General features: G+C 37.7%; 2 protein-coding genes across 3 annotated transcripts in view; both read left to right on the plus strand.

Moving 5' to 3' along the window:
- LOC129575682 (uncharacterized) overlaps window positions 1–23,910 on the plus strand; it is a 203,090-nt gene that overhangs the window by 97,365 nt on the left and 81,815 nt on the right. The window contains exon 4 of one of the 2 annotated variants that reach the window (XM_055459610.1): window positions 2,657–2,666. The exons of the other annotated variant lie outside the window; for it this stretch is intronic. The gene's annotated coding sequence lies outside the window, so the exon portion shown is untranslated. Of the gene's footprint in view, window positions 1–2,656; window positions 2,667–23,910 lie in introns of those variants that run through there. 2 annotated transcript variants of the gene reach the window in all.
- LOC129575718 (acetylcholine receptor subunit alpha-like 1) overlaps window positions 1–23,910 on the plus strand; it is a 165,887-nt gene that overhangs the window by 36,615 nt on the left and 105,362 nt on the right. Inside the window, exon 3 of the mRNA XM_055459668.1 lies at window positions 2,839–4,631. The gene's annotated coding sequence lies outside the window, so the exon portion shown is untranslated. The remainder of the gene's footprint in view (window positions 1–2,838; window positions 4,632–23,910) is intronic.

Here is a 23,910-nt window from a genome sequence, read left to right on the forward strand (position 1 = left end):
ATATACAATCTATGTCTTCTTCGTTCAATTTTCCGTGTTTTTTCCATTCTCTATTTCAAAAAGTCAATATAATTTTCTAGTTGAGAGAAATTGTCGTAATATGAAGTTGAAAAGAGAATCGAGCAATCAAACTCCTCGTTGGTTCGCATTGAATGCGTAATTTGGGTTGAAATTGCATTCAACCCGAACTGAACAAATATATATAATTGAACGAATGTAGTCGATGTAAACATCGTTGTTTGTAACATGAGTCGTATAGTGAGTTGTATCGAAAATGGTTGCCTCAGCTTTATAGTCCATCGGAAAAAATTTGGGAATGTTTTTTATTGGAAACAAGCAACTAAATTTTTTATGTATGCCAAAAATGTTCAAACTGTCACATAAAACATTTTACGGCATCTTGTTATTTATTTTATTGTGCGTTTTGATGCCGCGGTGCGCGCACACATATCAGATGCAATTTTAATATCCACAAGAAAAACATAAAGCCATGTTTACTGATATAATCGACTAGGGAATAGTTTAAAAAGCGATTATATCCCCGAGCCAGTCCAAAAAAAAATGTGGGTAGTGCATCCAAAGCTAACATTGGTGTAATAAACGCGAATGTTTACGTTCAATATCATTGCCACTAATTGAAGAGAAATGCAAAAATATTTCCGCTTTTTTTTTTCTCTCTCTCTCTCTCTCTCTCTCTCTCTCTATCTTTCTCCCTTTCGCCACAGCAATGAGAACAACAAAAAATATGGCCCAAAGCATGCGTGTTTTTTTTCTCGTTATTTTTGTTGAACAAAAGATGATGTTGTTGGCGGATCCCGTTGAAATGCGCTCTTCGTGTCGTTTTTCTATTTTATTCCGATGGCTGGTTTCGTACGTTAGGTTTGGTCAAGGCAATCTGCTGTGTAATGGAATTAATGTGTGCTTCACGCATATTCGTAATTTTACAATGTATACATCCCAGAAGCGTTTTGGATCAAATATTACATGCTGTTGACTTTGAATGAACCTTTGTTCGGTGTACACTTTTATGATACTTTTATGTCTCGAACAAAATGCGTGTATGTCCGTCCCAATGATGCCTTGCTAAACCAAAGTTTCGCTGGAGAAATTGGGTTGGGAAGCGCGCGACACTGGTCTTAATAGGATTTTTTCCATTCGCTAAATGTATCACAATGAGAGACAATGGGAAAGAAAGAGACGCATGTGTTCTAAGCCTTGTTTTTATGCTAGCACTGCATTCAAACGAGCATGAAAATTTAAATACATCCAGTCGTCATTTGTGTTTACTTTCACATCGGGAACATCGCGCAATACTCGGCGAACGCGGACATTTCCATGTTTTTTTTTTTCGTTCTCTATTTCGTTCACTAACGCTAGCGCGCCATCAAATCATGTTTAGTAGGCTGTGCTTTGAGTGTTCTCTTGGGCTCCGAACATGTCATACACGCACATCTATCCGGGAAATGTTCCCAACAGGGTTGAGCATGAAAAAAAAATTGTTTATTTATATAGAGAAAGATACACGAACGCAAGAGAAGTGAAGAGAAGAGAAGAGGACGAAAAATGTAGCTACAAAAGCTACAAACCGAATGATTTTATTTCAGTTTCTATTTGCTCAATGTTCACACATGCCCGAAATAACGCGTTCGTATCGAATACGCAGTACGCATAAACAATATTTTTTTTATGTATCATTCTTTCATTAAATTTACATTTCACATCGGCATCATACAGACATTTATACACTGACAGAAGAACAAACGAAGTAGCGACAAAATCGCGCGAGAGCGATAAAAATTCGAAGAAAAAGCGCCTCCTGTAAAAGATATATATTCGTTCGCATGCGACACATTGAAATTGAATTGTAAAAAAACATATATATTTATGTGGGTCGGTGTGTGTTTTTTCTGTCGTCTTCTTCTGTTTTTCTTCTCGACTCTTTGTGTGTTAAATGATGTAAGGCAGCGAGCGATTCTTTCAAAATTGCGACTGTATCCTAAAAGGTTTCCCTTTTTCTGCCTCCGTTGTTTACATCATTTTGTTTTCGATGTTATGACTTCCATATCCATGAAATGAATTGTGTGCTGTACCGAACGGCGCTCAAAAGAACCAACAAATTGTGACAGCGCATACAAAACACAAAATTTCTGCACCAAGCTCGAGAAACTCAGAAGCAACGGCAAATTGAAAGAAGTTCTATTTGCTAAGGTGAATTCGTTTGATGTTTCTGCTTCTCTTTTTTTTGGAATATAAAACAAAAAACAACAACGAGAGTCTGGTTCCGTTCCATATGCGAAAGAGAGAAATAGGCAGAAAGATGGATGAAATGACGGAAAACAAGTTGCTAGAGAATCAAATTCTTCGTTCACTGCAAAAGAGAAATATACAATGCAAATTTTAAAGAGGTACACCACTTGTACAGCGCGAATAGACACAAATCTTCAACTAATAAACTGTGAAAAGCTGTGTTGCCACTTGCACACGCACGCTATTGCTTATGTTTTTTCTCACTCGAATGATATTTAATTTAAAATTGCACAAAGCGATGAAGGGAGAGAAAGAGAAAAATAAATATTTACGCAGAACTTGTTCCAAGTGAAATAATGATTTGTTTCCATGGATTATGGCGACAGCTGCTCATGCATTAACGAAATTCTTTTGTGAGACTCAAACGAAAAACATTGAAGTTTGAAACAAAAACATACACACAACACATACACGCTCATGAAATGAATTTATATTTCTATTTATATTTGTGTTTCCATTTCAGTGGAATTCCCAAAAAATTAATCGTATTTCATGCATTTGAACCGTTTTTTTTTTCTTATTTCGTTTCAGGACTTTGCCAATGCGATCTTAATGAACAATTCAACTAATTTGCACACAACAAAGTATTGAAATTATTATCTGATTCGAAAATATTAACATCATCGACGAAAAAAAAAACAGTTCAAAAAGCAATTAACACAGCAGATAAACGATTTTTAAAAAAACGCCGGACATTTTGCTCCGTTTGGTTGTTCAATTAAATGTGTTAAATTGGCCGAAAGAGCGAAAAAAAAGAAATTAATTGCACATGCAAACTGGACGCATTAACCGTAAAAACGGCCATCAGCTCCAAAGTTTTTATCCAACAAATTACCAAAACTTACGTTTTTACGAGGAAAAAAAATTGACTGAAAACATTGAATTTAACAGTGCCATCGCCGCCACCACCATCGGATCGTGTATTTTTTTCCACTCCCCCTTGCTAAGCTTACTTAATTTCTGACCGTGCAAATTGATTCGACGTGGTCAATTGAATGCATGAAAAATTGAAAAACGGCAATAGAAAAAAATACGAATAAAATAGCTCGAATAATAATTAGAAACTGAAAAACCAGAAAAAAACAGACGAAATACTTGGAAAAAAGGATTACGATTTGATTGGCCAGAGAGATAAAGGTTAAATGCAATTTTTTGTTTGTTGTGACAAAAAAAGAAACAAAAGAGAAAAAGAGATATTTAAGTGCAGAAAACGCGAAAACAAAAACGACGAACTGATAAATAATTGCAATTCAAAAAATAACCGCCTAAATTAATTGTGTTGGTCGCTCGTTGCTACACCAAAAAAAAGCTACAACTCGAACACAGAAACTAAACCAGCGGAACAAAAACAATAGAAAAAAAAAACATTAACAACTTCATTCGAACGCTACATTTTGGTCCGTTAAATTCGTGTGGAAAGGAGTTAGATTGTGTCTGTTTTTTTGTATCTTCTCAAAAGCGAAAAAAACTCAAAAAAAAATTCACTCGAAATTAAAAGTTGAAGCGGCAAAAAAGAACACACATACAACACGCGAAAAGAGAGAGAGAGAGAATGTTTATGTGCGTCACTCTACTCTATACTTGACATAAATTCGTTTCCATCTGTCTGTCGCAGTTTATCTCTAGCATTTTGCTTTGTATAAGCTCCAATCGGATCTCATTCTCTCTGTGTGTGTGTGCGGGTATCCGAACCAATTCGACACGTATTTGACATCGCGCTCGGTACATTTTCGAAGAGACACTTGTGCACTCAAACAGAAACAAATGAAAAAAACATCTCTCACACACAAAGCAAAACAAAACTCTATAAGCGGATTCATTTTTAAAAAATTGTGCATATTCCCACTTATTTCACAGTCGAACACACCAGAATTGCGCTGCAGAAGTGTTTGAAAAGACCAACAATCGCTCGAAAAAACGATTCCAAACACACCGTTACACGTCGAAATATTTAGTCAATCGACTCGCATTTTTTGTTGTGCGACAAAGGGAACTTGTGCGGATACTTCGAAAATCTATGAGTTATAAGGCCTTTTAGCAGCCGGTATCACCCGAAATATCATAGAAAAATCACTTCCGACTATCCCTACACCGAAAGAGATACACAATATTTTTGGAAATCGCCCCTATCGACCGATTTCCAACTAATCACTCATCCTACCCACATTCGCCACCCTAATCACATCGCGCCGGAGATTTTGTTAGTCAAAAACACACACGCTACTGCCACAACATCGAAAGCGTTGGCGTGTTTTTAACCCGAAGGACGAAGAGAAAGCGGTAGGCTGCCATATTCAGGCGATGCAACGGATTGCGTATCGACCGTAAGTATAAAACCACTTTCTTTTCATCCATTTTGTATGATACGTATATATTTTATTTACAAAGTATAAAAATGTGCGCACGGCAGCGGAGTGCCACTCTGCAAAACATAATTTTGTGTTACAAAATGTTTGCCATCACAAAAAAAAGTGGATGAAAAACACGGTAGAGAAAAACAGATTAAAATCTTAATTATTCATTTAAATAAGGAAATTCTCTGAAAAATATTATCTTTTCCCTCATATGAAATCATCATTTTTATCCGTATCTATTCCAATTAGAAATTTACGCTTTAGTATTAATCGCATAAATTGCAGCATGAATTTTGAATGGTGAAATAGAGTAGTGAAACCAAAAAATATGCATCCACTTGGGCGTAAACATCAAAAGATAATTTAATTGGTGAATCACCAAAATACATTGAAGCACAAACACTAAATTGAAAACGATGATCTGAAATCGATTTAATCTATTCAAAATCGGATTGGCAGATATCATCTGTGATTGAATTCGAATTTAAGTGGTTTTTTCGTGCATTTTAATTTTTCAAATTACAAAAAATGCATAAACAACAAGCAACCAATCAAAATTAAATTATGGCGCAAATGCCATTTTTGATGGCTATAAATCGAGAGAGAGAGAGAGAGAGAGAGAGAGAAAATGAAGTGAAATGTGTGCAGTTGTGCGAAGAGACAATGATTTTCATACATTGACGTCATTTTATACAGCAACATAATGAACACTTGGCAAATTGTTTGTGAACCAATTTGACAAAACAATTGTCATCTTCTGGTTACAGCTCAACATTCTCTAGCACCAAGCATTGCCGCAAAAAATGGGGGCAATGGTGAAAATATTAGTTTCCAGTCATTGCTCCCATTGCATATATTTCATCGGAGCTGTGTCCAAGCACAAACAACGCCAGAGCATCAGTGTTTTGGTCAAGTTTTTGTGTGTCATAAACTCATTACAAAAAATGAAATGAAGAAGTATGTAACAGGACGTGCATAGAAAAAGCGTCCGAGTATGTACGAAATCAAGTGGTATATCAGCAAATAACACCACACAACCACACACAGAAACAATGCTCAATTTCTCCATTATTTTCGTGTGTTCTGGTGCCGACATTTTGTTTATGTCTTTGTATGTGTAAAAACATAATGGAAGTTCGTCGAACGACCGACCGAACGAATGGAATGAACGAGGAAGCAAGAGCGAACGATGGAGAGATGAAATGCAGAGCAAAACTTGGTCAACAGATAAAATCAGTTGGAAATGAATAAAAAAAAACCGAATCATTGAGCAAATAGAATTGACAAAGCGGAGGCCAGTTTCATGTAGTTGGTCGTTTCCCTTCTTTTTTTTGCCCATTCGCTTTTCGTTGCGACTTTTATGTTTTCTGTCACTAGCAAAATATCGTAATATTTTTTCTTCGCTCCCCCTCTCCCCCTCTGCGTTGTTTTTGCGTACGTCCATGTATATTATTCTGGATGGCGGCTCGTTTGTGTGATGAGAAACGAGATGCAATGTGTATAGTTTTTGCTGATGATGAAAACTTACTGTGTCTGCACTCAACCTTTGTAAACATGCGTTTAAACTTTTCGCTGAGCACTCACAAAACTTTTCCATTTGTTGTGACTCTTTTCTCCCTATCTTTCTCTCTTGGTCGTAGTTTTTGTCGATTTTTGCTAATGATTTACTCCATCAACGATTCGAGTGCGGTTGCCTGCACACAGCCACCACTTTCGTCAAAAACATTAATTCATATTCCGGCTCCCCAAGGCAATTATCACAACGCAGTTTAATTTTCTTTCTGAATTGCATGTGTGAAGCACAAGATTTCCGTTTGCGCTCTCACCGTTTATGAAAATTGCATATATGTGGTGAGTCATCAATCAAACACGAAAATACAATGTGTTTGAATGTTATGAGAGAGTGTATTGTATGTCTCTTTTTGGTGAAAAAAAAGACATTTTCAAGTTCTGCAAGATAATCCATTACTTGACTCAATATTCACAGCATTTGATTCTGAGTATGTGTGCATATCTCGAGAGCGGAGCGTTACTTTAAGTGAAAGGTGATACTTTTATTGAGTGAATTGACACAGTCATTAATCAAGTGATTGAGTGAATAATAAGACTAGATGTGACATTTTCTATTGTTGCTCTCGACTTTCTCCAAAATTCAAACGAAAAATAAATTAGCAGAAAAGAAACATCAGCGCAATGTCGAGATGGTTTGTGATGCAAATGTTCGCTGGTGTACCATGTTGATTTGTCTGTCAGAATAAACAAATGAATGTAAAAAACAAATATCGAGTTTCTTTGGACACATTTTTTCCTCTCAATTTTTCCACATTTTTCCGTTTGTGTTCGACATTCATTTGTGTGCTACAAAGGAATCAAACCAATCATCTCATATCTTTAGCTTTGATTCAGCAACGCCAACAACAAAATGAACCAAACATTTCATATACGAAAATTGGCTGCGCAGTAACTTTTGCAATGTCTTTATACGTTTTGCTTGTGCCATGCAAATAGAATACGTCTTCGACAGAAAAATGTATCCATTTATATGCTTGTGTTATTTGTTTGCTCATCGTTAAAAGAAAGTTGAAATACGCTTGTTTTAGCAAATTATGCTAACAAGAAATGATGAGAAAACCGAATTAGGTGATTACATCGTTGTGAAACCGTTGCTTTGACATACCCAGAACCAAATAGAAGAAAAAAACGATGCAAAGAATGCAAAACGGTCTACGCTGAACGTGTATGTGTGATCAGATCCATTCATGTATGAATTTGTTATCTCCTATCTAAATATTAGATCAATTCAATGAAGCGTTGGTTTTTACTGAACACATACACACAGCAATGATGAGAATGCTTGGTAACACAGATAAAGAGCACAAATTTTGGTTCGTTTTACCTCTTTCAACAGAATCTCTTTATCGATACGCATGCGGAGCCCGAATTCCAAGTTCTACCGTCACCCATATTTCGTAATTCCCTCAAAATCCAAGGAAAAATTCCACGAAATATAAAAAACATACATAGAATGAACATTTTGAGATGCTCGACAGCCATCGACATATATATGTAACATCGACGTCCGTTTCCACTGAATGAAACAAAGGTGCAATTCAAGCAGATGTAAGTGCTAGTGAGTGTATTGGTTTTGTTTTCATTTTATTATTCTCTAACGCAATATTCCCCATCTCTTCCCTCATTGAAATATTCGGCCATAAAAAGGGGAAAAATACTATTTTTACTGCCTCACCAATAACAACAGAAAACGTGAGAGAGTGACGGGCGAGACAACAAGCCGTTGATTGAAAGAAGCGAAGATAAAAGTGTCATAATAGAAGCGAAAACCCAATCAAATGTCGTGTTTTTTTCGCCCGCTTCAATCGCTATAAAATCGTGAACGAACACATTCAGGTTATATGGTGCTTTTATTTGTTTACACGATTTGCTGTCGCGGATTTCATTTGACGCTACATATTTACACGAGTTAACTGTTGCAAAAGGGCAGCGCCGTTACATAACACATTTGATGATTTTTGGATTTTACAAAGAACATGTTGTCGTTACTTTTTTTTATTCAACCAAATCGAATGGTGTAATTGGAAATCAAGCCTCTCGGCAATAATATCTGATTTGAAAATAAAATGAGATTGTGAACAAACACTTTTTTTATAATTTGTAATGAAATTTGTCATATCGGAAGCAAGAAAAACCAAACGTATATGAATGAACGAACAGGTCGAGAGTTTTAGTGGTTGTTCCTCTTTCAAATATGGTTTTCTGACAGCCAACATTCTCTCATATTTTCCGCTGTACTTCTCAATAGATTCCAGCGAGCGAGCAAGCACGTCAAGAGTCAGTGGTGTAAACGTGATTCTTCTTTGGTTTTCGATGACGTCAAATATAGCGTGTTAATCAAGCGTGGGTCGATTCTTTAATCCGTTAAAATGTCATGTGCACACTCGATGGCAATTGTCCGCTTTTTTTTCTCGCGCTGCCTTCAATTTCGATTACGAATCACATATTATTTATTATTTTTGCGAACAGAGAGCGGCAAACAGAAGCGAAAAAAATGCAAACACACACACATATGGCATACATGCCATCAAAAGCATAAAACGAATACAATTTCGACGGCATTTACGATCGAAGCAGTCGTAATTTCTGAAGTGTTCACATTCGGCGTCCTTTCTCAATGGACCGAGAATTCGTGTGGAGAACCGTGTGTGGAACGATACGTTGTTTTAATGCTGATACCGACAGTTTTCTCTTCATCGACTCCATTATTATTGTGTGTTGTGAGTGTATGCGCGCGCGTATGTATATATATATATACATATATTGGCTGGTGGTGTTTCCAATGTCCATTCCGAAAGCAGGGAGCTGTTTGCAATGAAATGACCATGCAGTTGGTCATAAATTACAAAATGTGTGTACCGTTTTGACATGTCATTTTTGTACGTAGACAAATATATTTTGTGTATATGGTATTCGAATGTGATGCTGTTCGAACGGTCTTGTTTCTCAAAGCCATCGACCATCGTTGACTGGTGCAAATGGCAATTTGGGGGATAGTAATTGCCGTTCACAAAAATTGCAAATGCCATCAAACGCTCGAAATTTTATTTGCTCATTTCATTTTTTGTCTTTGATCCAATTTATTTTCGTCTCTCTGCCAGACGGAGAAAAAAATCGACAAGCACGCATTTTTTTTTGTCTTTTTTTCTCCGATGGCGGTTCGTTTGAATCGAACAAAAAGATCCAACAAATTGAAGATCTTCTTTGCCAACGAATAGACAAAAAGTGTTTTTTTATTGCTTCGATTTTTTTTTTGTGCCGCTGCTTATCAATCTCAGAGCAATTTTGTATGCGATAAAATGGTATTGCAGTTGAATTTTTCACTACAAAAAAACATATCGAATTTCATTGAATTTGCATGAACCAAAAGTAAAAAAAAAACCGGGTGAATGAATGAAATTTTATTGACGCACACGAATCGAAGTGTTACAGTTCCGAGGCAATGGCATCAAATCGGATCGAATCATCATTTGCAAAGCAACGACCGACACACGAACACAAACTAATTCCATTAGTTTCCAATATGCAAAATGGCAGCCAAAAGAAGTCGATCCGAGGTTTTTATTCATCAGCAAATGATGCTCATTTGCTTTAATTTGAATGATGTAATAAAAGGAAGCGCTTCAGCTGTAATTGACTTTGGTAAACTTAATGCGTTACCACGAAACTGAGACGATAGTTTCTGGTTCGTATTTTGGATACCGCTTCTTCTTCTTCATTTTGTGTGGATGTATCATCTCTCGATTATAATTTAGAAATTCTATGCATACTACTTTTCCCCTCAATTTTTCGCTTCCATAATCGTAATACTAATGACGAAATTATTTAAATCACATTTGGTCGGATTTTTCTTCCGAGTAAAATCGCATTACGGCAAGCGTAATGAACCACCGCAATCTTTATGCACGTTATGTATATCCTGGGGCACTGTGATTTTTCTGAAGATGGGGAGAGGCAGACAAGCACCGATGCTGCTATTGCTGTGGTGCTGAACATAGCCAAAGAATTTATTGCATTTACAATGACAAACATTTATTGTAGCTGCCATTGCTGTCAGTTGATATTTTTTCAAGAAGAAGCTCGAAGTTTACGAAAAAGCCACCAAATTACCGCGCCGGAAATTCGAGTGCATTTGAAGAAACTCATACACACATTTCATCGCAAAATCGAAGTGGGTCCTGTCCAGAGCAGCCGCACAGTGAAATGGATCGTTTTCCTGGCATTTTCATGCATTTCAGCTCGATTCTTGTCTAATTAATCAATTTCATGTACAAAGCAAAAGCGAATACGAATTATTAAATTCGATTCGAAGCACTTGTAAGCACTGACCAATAAAAAAGAATTGGAATATTCGAGAAAACAGGCAATAAATTAGCGAACATCGAGCAAAAACATAAATTATTATTGTTATGACGATTGATTCAATTCCTCCGGAAAATCTCACATTTCTACGCTGGCAACATGGGTAAAACAGACTGCATGCGCCATACGACAACCATCGGGCGTGTGAACACAAACATTTATCCATATGTGTGTATGAAATGCCACATGACATGCTATCAAAACGAATGAATTATGGCAAAAATGAGCAGAAATCACTATAATTATTATCCTCGACACATTCAGTCAGTTGCGATATGCATCGCACATAGTGTACGCCATTATACAAATATGTCCTCCTTCCACCCACAACTTATTCCCTGCACCCAAACTTTTCCAATAATACTGCTAACTAGCTAATTAATGACGGAAAAAGTTTGTATTACTTGTGTGGCCTGGCTGCGGAGCAAGTCTTATTGTGGTTTTTGGCATGTTGAATAGAGGAACTTCTTTCCCACCAATTTCTTAGCGAACAACAGCAGCCCTAGCACCAACAGCAGATGGTGAATGCATACATCTTGTAAATTCAATATCGGTGCGCAAACACACACACACCATCTGAAAAATAGTTGCGACGAGGCAGAAATTAGATGCAGAATCGTTGTGATAATTTGTATTTGATGAAAATTCCATTTGAGTAGTAGATGTGGGAAATCGAAACCGCCCAAAACTCAAGCGAACAAATTAGACAGCGCCGCATGCACACATAAACACATACGAACATACCGATGGTAATCGCTTCATCGTTAAACTTCCCATCCGAAATGTGTCACAAACAAATCTAACATTGATTGCGTTCGATGTTGTGAACTCTTGCCCCTTTCAAATAATCATCTGATCTGTTTCTATGACAAGAGACTATCGATGAAGCGGTTGAACTTAAATTTGATTCGTTGTGCTCGAACACCCACAGAAACTATGGCAACAATATCATCATCATCATCATCACCGCCATCGGTCATCATCATGACAGGCAGCAAAATGGCCGATAAGAAGTTGGCTTTTGCAAACAAAACAAGTGATAATTTGACATAACGATGTGATAAAATATAATGTTGGTATTATTCAAATAAAACTTTGTAACAATAATATTGCGAACGTTTAATCGAAAATCGGACGCGACACGCATAGGGCATTCACACATCTGTCTCTCTGTCTTGTGTGTATGATGTTGGCTTCGGTTCAAAATCCAGATGAATCTTATGAATGGCAGGCTATTGCAAAAAGATTAAACAAATCCAGATAAATGACACATATTTTGAACGAGCACACGCCTCAAAAATCTGATAACCCGTAGCCGATAGTAATTTTGATGTGTGATTATGTGTTGGTTTTTAGTTCTTTTGGTCGAAATGGTGCGCGCGTGGCATCGCTAGAACTGAAAGTGAAGCGAACCATAGGCGCTCGCCCGCGTCTCGTTTGTTATCGTTCAATGGAACGACTCAACTTGTTCAATTCCTCATCGACACCATTCATGTGCCATTCCCACAACGGGCAATAATCGTAATCATAAAATTTTACCGATTTCAATAAATTTCAATTGGAATATGCATGCCTATTGGCGATACTCTGGCAAAATGCTATGACAACCAATGGGTTTGTGTCATCGGATTTTGGATTTAATGGTTATTTGTCGATGAGAGCGTGTGTGTGTGTGTGTGTGTTCGATTCTAAGTGAGCTCGATCCACTGACAGATAATACGTTATCATGATTCGCTTTATAATATCGATGGGGTTCGAAAAATCACTCGATGAAATGCGATCATATTGCTTAAAAAAATAGAAACGGCTTAATCGAGATGAATGAATACACCACCAGAAATGTGCACATAAAAGGGCAATTTTTATTTATTGGCTGTCGCCAATTGATGGTTTGAGCGCGTACGCACTCGCACACGCAAACACTTATATTGCCAATGTGTGGTGTGCTGGTCGACGCGCGTTCAAACAACTCATCAGAACTTTATGCAAAAATATCAATATATATTTTCATTTCAATAGCTTATATGCTATTCATTTTCTATTTTATGTTCAGCTAAGCCGTTTACATTCTTTTTTAATTCAAAGTCAACCGTTCATTTTATGCATCGATTAACTTATGATTCATCATTTTGGTAAAATATATATTTTAATCTTTTGCCCTCCCCTTCGGTTGGATTGTGTAAACAAAACGCTTTGAAATGGCAAAAAGATCAGAAAGATTTATATATGGACTTCGTTGCGAAAGCGATTACAAAAAGTCGATCAAACAAATCAAAACATCGAATTGGGTCGATGTACGTTGACTTTGGCACGCAAATCTTTTGATTTGCTTCACTGTATTTGAAACGGACCGAAAAAATATGAATGTTTGACCTATCGTGAGTGGAATCCATTTCCGAGCTGAACAGCTAAAATCAACACAAAAAGGAATGAAAAAAAAAAACGCTCGAACAAATATTGACCAAGCGATATTCGATACAGACATTCAGTCAATTTAATTGATTGGCAAGTGGCAGCGTATCAATAAACAGTGGCTCGCAATTGTTTGTATGTTCGCCCATCACATGTAAAACTGGGTGGTTGGTTGACGGGCGACAGTTAATGTACGCAAAAAATTGCAAAACGAATAATCCCGTCCATATATTTTATGGGTGTTCGCGTCACAAAACCCATATGAAATATGAATACAAGAAAAGACTGCGAGACGCTTAAATGGATTCTTTGCTTACACTCGTCCGGTATGATATGGCTGCTCTTGACAACAGAGAGAACACAACGCACACATCTCTCTTGTCGTAAAATATTTGTCAATACATACATTTATCCAAAAATAGCTCATAAACATGAAACGAGACGTAAACACACACACGCAGCAACGTCGCACAGATCTCAGGTACACAATAGGTAGATATTGATTTTCCAAATAGAAATTGATACCCTTGAATTTCGATCTAAGAAGCGAGCATAAGCACCCGAAACAACAATATTTGTCATTCTATGTGCATCAGACAATGGCTGAGCGCTTCGTTGCTCTTCAATATATGTAGTGAGCTGCTTCATATTCAAAACCAGTATTTTCGTCAGCTCACAGTTACGTTATTATATGCATCGGTGAACAAACAAAGCTTCAATTTTGCGTTTCAATCAATGCATACCTGAAATGCATTGTCGACAAAGGACTTCAAGTGGATTGTACGTATTATTTCAGCCAATATGATATGATATTTATGCAGTCGCTATAATTCAATCATACACACCCACACATACACAAAGTGCACAAACAAAGAGCTTCCTCTCCAATAAATTGACTCTTTGTGAAAGCATACCAAAGAAGCAAAAGGTAACTGTCGAAAGGAAGCTCTAGCAAAGCGGGGAAAACGAATTCGATTGTCACATTGACAGGATATTGTTTGGGTGGAGGAAAATAAGTAGAGCCAGCAACAATGGCGTCGTCGGTCGCTTGAAAACGACATAATTAGCCCAATGGCACATCGATAGAGGTGCTTATGTATGGATCGTGTCCATTTGAGCGAATATTCAACACAAATACCGAGTTTCAGGTGTGTGGAATTGCCAAAGGTTAAATACTCACTGAATCGACACTCGAAATCGACTGAACATAAAATATTCCGACACATAAATAACCCCTTTTTTGCTGAATCAACAAAACAATTTTCGAAAACTTTTGAAAGAGCATCAACCATTTTTTTTTTTTTGGCGTGTAGTGAACGAAAATATTCACGGATATTCGAATGGTTGCAGTGGTGCGGAAAAATTGCTGAGTCGATAAGTTCATGACACCAAAATTGGATCAATTTTTTCTTGTTTGTCAAAAGAGCAACACAACCTAGAATGCTTCAATTTTGGACACGTGTAATTTCACCTTAAATAATAACGCTAATAATAATCACAGTAATTGTCATCATTTGCATCTAAATGGCACACACGATACATCTCGATATCAGACACCGAACATGCTAACAGATAAAAAAAATAAAATAAAATTTCAGTAGTGCTATACACATGAGAGGAAATCACAAGCAATAATTTTGCACACATGCCTGCAAGTGGCTCACACCAAACGCTACCAGAGACACAGAGAAAGGGTTCGGTTCGTTGATGATGCGGACGGAATACGCAGAATATTATATTTGAATCTTGAAATATGCGTTGATACGCGTTTTCTCGCCCACTCTATTTCTCTTGCTCTCGCTCTTTCGATGGCAAAAAGGTCTTTTGGGCTTTGTTGACTATTGTTAACTGCGTTACGAATACAATGATATATTCGATGACGCGTGTGCTTGAACGTGATAAAAATCCACCTGGCAAATTGTAAACAATTTGTTATCGAATGTATTTAACCCCGGTCCAATACGATTTATACATACGTACACTTGGCAGCTTTTGAGCAACCGAAGCAGGCTTCAGCATTTTGCAGATTTTTGCCAATGATATCTTTTTGTTATTGCACTGGTACGTAAGTGTGTGTGTGGATGATTTTTATTGTGGGTTCTTTTTGTGTGCTTTCCCATTCGAAATCATTCAGAAAAATATGCGATCATCTTTTACTTCTGTCACGTTAATTTTCCTCGTTTTTATTTATTTGTGTCTATAATTTCTGGCCGGGGAAAATCCGTATATTCTCATGCCAACGAAATAAAATGGCGGATCTCGAATCTGTTCCTGATTCGATTTCGATGGTACACACAGAAACGAAAAAAAAGGAGAGCGGCATGGAAAAAATATATAATAAAAGCAATAATAACAATCATGGTGAAAATAGCGAAACGACTGTATTATACAGCATGAAACGAGAGATTCCATAAGTTGGTTTTGTCTTCTCTTTTGGTGTGTGTGCTTCATTTTCTTGCATTTTTTTGGAATTCATGGCAATTGCTAAGCTATTTACCGCCGTTCGGTTATGTGTGTGGTACAATGTACATTGTGCACACATCTCTCGTTTCGTTTTCCACATAAAACACATTTCACTCCCATTTAACTGGATCCATCGTGATGCCGTTGCCTAACTGTGAGCAAGAATCCTCTCTCTTTCTGTATACTGGAACATGTGTGTGTGTGTGTGTGTGTGCGTTATACAATTTTTTCTTCTCTTTCTTCGCGCCTATTTTTCACTCGTTATTTGATGCGATATTTTTGTTAATGTGCCATGAACGTGCGTCGACATACAAATGGTTTCGATTAAATGGTAATTGCTTCGATATAATAGACCAATTCTTTACATTGGCTTTTCCGTTTTGGATCTCATTCTTTTCATACCCCACTCTCTGCCTCTCACTTCCCAGTCGAACTGTGTTTAGTGATTCAAATCGCACATTCGGCGGATTTCCTATGTGAAAATTCGGTGTTTTCCCATTACATTTGGAATATACATCTAAATGCATACATATATCGGCATCCAAACTAAGGCCAACGTTCTTGTAAACACCGACCTAAATGTTGATTCGATTTACACCGATATTGCGACAACTAAATCAAGCACAATGAATTGGTATTTATATTTTGCTTACAATTTTTTTTCTTTCATTCGGATTTTTTTCTTCTGGCACAGATGCACTTTCCAGCCTCTCTGATCGTCTGTACAAATAGATAGGAAACGTCAAACAAGAACAATAAAGCGGCACCTGGCGACTGGTTGGAGAAATAGAGAATCATGCACATAGTTTGCTGTAACAAGTATGCGTCTGTGTAAGTGCGTCTGTGTTAGTTCAAACGTTGAAAGTATGACACATTGCACTTAGTCCCCAGGTGCCGCTGTATTGTTTACTATTTTCATGATCAGAAAGGCTGGCACTTTCCATCATAGAATGTACCCGACCATTTTTATTTCTTTTGCTTGTATCTGTCATATATGTTCCACTGGGCTACACCATGCTGTAATTGTGCCTTTGTACACCGGAAATGAGTGTGCTCCAATCAGAGTTAATAATACGGTTATGCCACCAATATGAAATAAAATAGAATTGAATCGATTAAGTTTTATTTAAAATTGGCGTATCCGGGCGATGTGTATGCATTTGATGGAAACTTCCGATCAAAACCAATTCAATCGGATGTTAATTTAAATTTAATGAAAGTGCTTAAGCGTCTGTAAAAAAAATGGTTCACATTGAATTAAACAGACGGGGAAATTGCACCATTTGCACAACGCCCTTTGATTTGGATTCCGCCAGAAGGAGCAAACTAACGAACACCGGAGGGAGAGGCACTAAAACCAGTTGGTAATTTATTTTGGACGCATATAAAATATTATTATTGGTGATTGAGTGCAATCATCAAATGTAAATCTGCTCTAACATTTATTATTATTTACCGTACGCGCTCACATGAGTTGCACATGAAATTGAATATGTTTTTGTCAGATATTTGTGCGTGTACTGTGTATATGTTGCGATCCAACCGGACCGAGATATGGTTTTTTGTCAATTTTTCCACATACATACACACGCGCGCGCTATCCGCATTTCGCATCGGTGTTTTTGATAGCGATCGATTTTTGTGTTTTCTGCTAAACGTGCAAAAACCGTATTCGTACCATGGACTGAATCGCTCTCTCTCCCTCTGACTGACATTTATGTGCATATGGATTTCACGAGTTGTTTTTTACCAAACTATTCGACATATTTGAGGAGAAGCGAGCGTAATTTTCCTCAACAAGAAAAAAAGAGCGAAAAAAGCATTTCTTTTCGATTGGAATTGATTTTTTTTCAATTAATAATGGCAAAAATGTGTTCTAAATATAATATAGTACTTATGGTTCTTGTCTCTCTTTTTTGCTAATCAACGTGCATGAAATTTCAACGAATTCCGATGATTTTACGAATAGAATGTTGTTATAGGTTCAATCAATCTTGCAAACAAAATTATCTTCAAGTTATTGTTGCTTATTTTTCGGAAATTTTAACTGAATTTGCTTCGGCACTTTGTTTGTTTTTGATCAATCAACGTGATGGAAGTAAAGCGAAAGGGGAAGGAACGAGGCAACCATTCGCTATCAACGGTGAGAGATTTTTTTGGGGGTAAATAACGAAAAAAGTATCCGCAGCAGATAAATCTAAATAATGGGAAAGCAAATATTTCGAATCAAGCAAATCGAATTGTTTATTATTCTCTTGTGTCATATAGTCACAAAAATCGATGCGGCGCTGAATGCTATCGGTTTTATTGATGGGACTCGACTTCCATCTCTTGATATAATGTAAATATTTCAAAAGCAATGGAGAGGTATAGCGAGATTGAGAGAGCAGAGATAAAGCAGAGATAAAGCAGAAAAAAATCCGTACAACAGAGAGAGCCTCGGCCGGGCAAAACAAATCGTAATAATGAATCGCATTGGAAAACGTGCCGATGCGAATGTGAGTGATGTCAAAAACGATTTTTGAATTTAAATTGTTTGTTCAGTGGTTTGGCCTTTTGAAATCAATTGGAAAATGCAGTGAGTACGTTGCGTTTTGTCGTCTATTGCGTTTGTTCGATTTGGATCAATTTCCATGGAAATTAATTCGGCAACAGGACGCTGCACAGTGCACACAAACACATCAAACATTGCGCAATGAACAGAAATGCCAGCTCACGATTTCTTTGTATGTCGTTGTTGCTTTTTTTTCGTTGTCGTTGTTGAGCAAACTGATATCAAGCTACCGACATTCCAACAACGTCAAAAAATGCCTTGCGGAAAAGCAAATTATTATTTTTCCATAAATATTTTGTGAATGCTACTGCCATACACACACGCGCGCGCGTTCGCGCGGATTGCATTCATCCAAGAGAGGAAAACCAAAAATGTATCGAAATGAGCAAAACAAACATTTAGCACATTTATGCGCGATTCTAACAAGAACTACATGGGACCTTCTTTGACAGCGCTGCTGCACATATAAATACTTAGACAATGAACACTAGCGGCGACAAAGGCAATAAAAGCAGCAGCAGGAGCAGCAGCACTCGAGCAAAAATGAAACAAATAAATTGAAAATAAATAGAAAATATGTTCCGGTTCCCGGTACGTGTTTGAACAGAAATGAACAAAAGATATACGAAAATCTTATTGGCAATTGAACGAACGGGACACAGCGAAAAAAAAATATTCGCTTGGGGCTTTTTTTATTACATATATATATTTTCCTGTTCGCTTCTTTTGCTACAGTGCTTGTGTCGTGTTTGAGGTTTTTGGATAATTTTTTTCCGCTTCGCCTTCACACATTCTTTTCGCCAGACCGTTTTCGCATCGAACAATGGATATCGCTGAAGACAAAGTATAAGAAACTGAAAAATTACTGAACCTTTGAACTGCCGTAATAGCATTTCGCCAGCGAAAGGACAGAAAATGCCAGGACACCAGAACACACACACACAAGCACATCTACAAGAAGTTGTTGAGCGACTAAAGCACGAAATGCTACTACATAGCCCAAGTATGAGAAACATGTAGGAACGGCTACATTTATTACAATGGCAAGAGAAATATTTTCGCGTTAACGCTTTTCCGGTCTTTGCGATTATCTCTCGGAGTGTATCTGCGTATGTGTGTGTCGCAATGTGGGTGATTGTGTATTAGTTTGTACGCTAGTATCGAACAACGGGAATCATATCATCTGCCATTGCTCGATGGTTCATGCATAGTATATAAATCGTTGTCAGAGGCTGTTTTGCACGGATGCTATTTCTCAGCTTACTTTTTTTGTTATTCTTTTTTTTTCTGCGGGAATATTTCCGGAAAATGAAACAAAAAAATGAAAGCACGGGCCACATCGAACATCTTCTTTGTGACCTGCACATGCATATACAACACCATCGAGACAAAAAAGACGATTCCTCATTTTCTTTATTTGGCGCACGTGCGCGAGATGTCCAATTTTACGATTTCGTGCAGGAACATTCGATGTTCGACCTCCAAATGAAAAGTTTCAACACAAAATTTATCCGCAAACACACACGTATAAGCCAATAAAGGGAAAAAACCCGAAGAAAGCTGAAAAAAAATGTAGCATATATTGGGCACGAGTTCATCCGCAGCAGTATTGAGTAATGCGTTTTTCAATGATGTTCGATAACGAGCCAACGAAGAGAAACGAAAAATCGTCCATGTCACACAAATAAATTTGGCTAGTTTTTAATTTCGATGTGGCGTGATCGTGGTCTTGTCCACTTTCATTCAGTGATGATGGCTGGCGATTTCATTGAAATCGACTTGTCAATATGGCAAATCACGAAAGCCAAACGCGTGACCTGGTGAATTGTATCGACACAAAGATCGAAAGCATATTACCAATAATGTGCGGCAGTCTGTGTCGTGGCACCAAACAAAGAGCATCCAGCTGACAAAGATATCATTTCCGATCACCCATACACCCATCATACAAAGGACAGAGAAGAAAAGCAAACGAAACGTCGGACAGAGCAAAGAAACAAATTAAACCGAAAAAAATAGAGAGGCAAAGCTCAAAGCAAATTGAAAATACATGTTGAAAAGTCAGCGCAAAAAGCAATGGTCTCATTTTTTCCCTATCATCTCATTTCAGCTCATTTCTCAGCAGCAGCAGGACCAGCAGCAGAAACAGCACTCTTCGTTGTTGTGTACGCATGTATGTTGTGTGAATCCGTTTTCGGTCTCACGTTCATCAAACGATGTACGGATGCTGCTATTATTGCCAAGCAACCACGCCCTGAACGTAATGGATTTAGCTTTGCTTACATTTTAGGTGCTTGTGTGCACGATAAGCGCGTCGGTCTATGTTCACAGCTGAGAAAAAAGTGCTGTTGTTTGTGTTTTGTGTTCACCATAAAGAACCCCTCACATTGCCGAGTGTGTTCGTGTGTGTGTGTGTGTGTGTGTGTGTGTGTACTGTGTGCTGAAAGAGCCCGAAATTTGAAAATCGTTTGGCGTCAACACTTTGTCTGAAAATGCTAATATGAGCAGTTCCGAAGAGATGGCGAACGGAAAAAACACGTACATATAGACACGGATGGTGAATAAAACTTGAAGCCTTTCTGAATTTTAACGACGGCATGGCTGTCAAGCACTCTTTGTATGCTCATGCGGCCGACGATGCTTTTGCTTCTCCTTCAAACGCTTCGCTGCTCCGTCTGCATCTATTGTCGTCATTCAGCGCGCAAGCATCGCACGCGATGCCAATGCCCATGCCTATAGTCCCATTCCTTTTATCGCCGTTGCGAAAATGCGTAAATGGTGAACGGGACAAACTACACCGGGCGCCTATCATCAAGTTCTGTGTGCGTTGCGTAAACGTAACGAGTCATGAAATAATCTTTTCTCGCAATCAGGCACAATTGTGCGTAAGACGTACTCATTTTCTATGTGTAATAGTTTGGTGAGAGTGCAAAGCCAATGATTTGGACTGCCTAAAAAACTGCAATAAACTTGGATGGTTTTTTAAAATACTGGAATGATGGGGTGCTTACTTCTGCCACATTTACCTCATTTCGGCGTACCATTTTTTTGCTTGGTTATTCGTTTGTTTGTCAAAATATGTATACTTATGGCGTCAATTATTTTCACCCAACAACCATTTCACTCATTCGTGGTAGATTTAAGTCCCGATTGGAAACGGAGTATAATCGAGCAGCAACTGCTCTTGATTTGGATGGATGACAAAAAAAGCGTTGTTGCTGTGATTAAATATCAATTTATCTGAAAATCTACGGGTTTTCACTTTGCATTTTTACCATCGCAATGCCATACCATTTTAACGCCATTTTATTCGAAAATGTGTCCGGATCTGTTTATTCTTCCCAACGGTTGTATATCGATGGCTTCGAACACGTGCCAGAGTGCTAATTGTTATTTAACTATTCTCGAAAAAAATGTTCCGGCTGTGATTAAAGCAGCAGCACGTGTCTCGCGTTCGAATGCTACTGTTTTATGGGTGCGTAATACAGTTTATTCTCAATTTGCTATAAATATGCCTGAGTAAGCCGATAAAGCAATCAAACTCAATTGCCATGCAAAAGAATCACGCATTACATTCACGCTGCAAACCGTTAGAGTTTTAATCAATTTGCCATTATAAACGCTAACGACTCAAAATTCCATTTAATTTTGGCACAGCGTTTTTTATTGGTGTCAACAAACTGACAGTCTTAATATAGCGATGGATACAGCAAACAAAATGTCCAAAAAGACATTTGATTCAACTTAAGAAGTGCAAGACTTTGAACTTAATTGCCGAGAAACATAATAGAACGGTAATCACACAAGATACTGTTCAAATATGAATCATGTTTAATGATGGCCAATCAATCGATTGCAATCCCAGCTGTTCTCATTTCGGAAGAAAGCGAATACGTACGGGAAATATTCCATTTCAGGATGTACGTTTGATTGAGGGCATTCTTTTCCAATTTGCATAAATTATTATTGATAAACGTTTGCCGTTGAAATATTCTACAAGTATCACTTGGCAGGTGCGAGTTTGTTGCCGGAAAATTCTACCTATTAATGAATTCGTACGTTTGTTTGTTCATTCATTCATTTGATTCAATGTTTTGGGCTTCGAATTTCACTGAATTGAGCACACAGCAAACGATGCATGTATTAATGTCATTAAGATCCAAGATGCTTAAATGACTCCGACTATTTTGGAGTAGAAGAAATCGATATCCAAAATTGAGCGATTTGATGGTAAAACAATGTAAATTGATTGCTTAGTTAGCCAAAAAATCGGTTTGATCTGCAAATCTAAAATAACTAATTCCACTGCTGGGTTTGGCTTTTCCATCAAACTGGCGTTGGTCGGTTTCGTTTTATTCACCACCACCACCCTCGAGCAAATGAATACATCACGTTGTAAATGAAAGCAAATTCGACGCTAATCAGCCTTAGATGTCCATGGGATGATGTGAAGCAGCGAAGGATGTGAAAGCAAAACAGACAACGGTAATGAAGGATAGAGAGAGAGAAAGAGAGAACGAGAGAGAGAGAGAACGAGAGAGAGAGAGAACGAGAGAAAGAGTACCGTCAGTGGCTCAAAATGAATGTTCGATGATGATGATGTGCTCAAGTTTCAATGCCAATTAGTATTCCAGTCTCTGCGTGACTTGCTTATTGATCGTATTTCACATAACGAATGAATCTACGAAAATTTCCCTCATCAGCAAACCAAGTTGGCCGCTCTAAATGGTTTAGCATTTCGTTTTTTCTCTCTCTCTCTCTGTGTCTCTCTTTCTCTCTTCTATGGCACTTTAAATAGCTTTTTTTGCGTTCGTCAAACAAACATTTACCATACATTTTCTCTGCCAGTACATGTCATATTCGAATCGTCCAAGTTGCATTGGTCCTGGACTAATTTACCATCTCAGTTCACATTCAACATTTCACATTACTATTGATAATGATGTCGTTTGACGTCTTCAAACAATAAAACTTTGAATATTTAATTGTATGCCATCCACTGGCTGCTAATCTGAATGATTGCCCGATTCCCATTTGAAATGAATAATCTAAAGCTGAATCCTGTTTGGAAAATACTCTCATATTTTATTAAGTGCATGAAACTTGCAAAATACACAAACAGAGGATGGGAAGCCAACGAAATAACACACGAATAAATCACTTGTTTTTCGTGGAATCCCTAGTGTCGTTAGTGTGTTTGGATTTTTTCGTTGTGAGACTATCGTATCACCACAACATGACTTATGTAATACATTCAATAATTTAAACTCATTGTCTTTTATTCATTGCGTCGAGCGTCAAAAAAAAGTTTACCTCTCATTCTTTCTCTCTCTTTCTGGTCCATGATCCGAAATTTCATTTTGTTATTTTGTTCATTGGTTTTACTTGAAAAGCTGGCTGGCTTTCCTACGCACACACACACACAATTTTCCCTTTATTAAGTTAATTTGATGAGAAAAAAAAATGAAATAGACGAAACGCGGGGAAAGAACGTTAAGCCAAACCAAACCCCAGTGCAAACGAAAGGACATTGAGAATTGAGATGAAGAACGACAACGACAGTAACGACGAACAACCGAAATATTTCAATTCTCAAACACTGACAGCGCACAGTGACAATGGCAGCTCGTTTCGTATTTCTGTTGCTGGTATTTCAGTTTTTTTTTTCGCTTCTTCGTTCTATTTGGTCTTCTTTCTTTGCCATAATGGTGCTTAGTTTTCGTTCCTTGTATTGTATTGTCTTGTCTCAGCTTTTTTTCTCGCTTTTCCTACTCCATTCGCTTCCGAGTATTTCGTTTCCACATTCGGTCGTTTTTCTTTTTGCCTTCATTTCTGTTCGCTCTCTCTCTCTCTCTCTCTCTCTCTCTCTCTCTCTCTCTCTCTCTC

Source organism: Sitodiplosis mosellana, unplaced genomic scaffold (genome assembly GCF_009176505.1).
Source record: "Sitodiplosis mosellana isolate CC-2019 unplaced genomic scaffold, AAFC_SMos_1.0 Smas_scaffold_1, whole genome shotgun sequence".
Classification (NCBI taxonomy): Eukaryota; Metazoa; Arthropoda; class Insecta; order Diptera; family Cecidomyiidae; genus Sitodiplosis; species Sitodiplosis mosellana.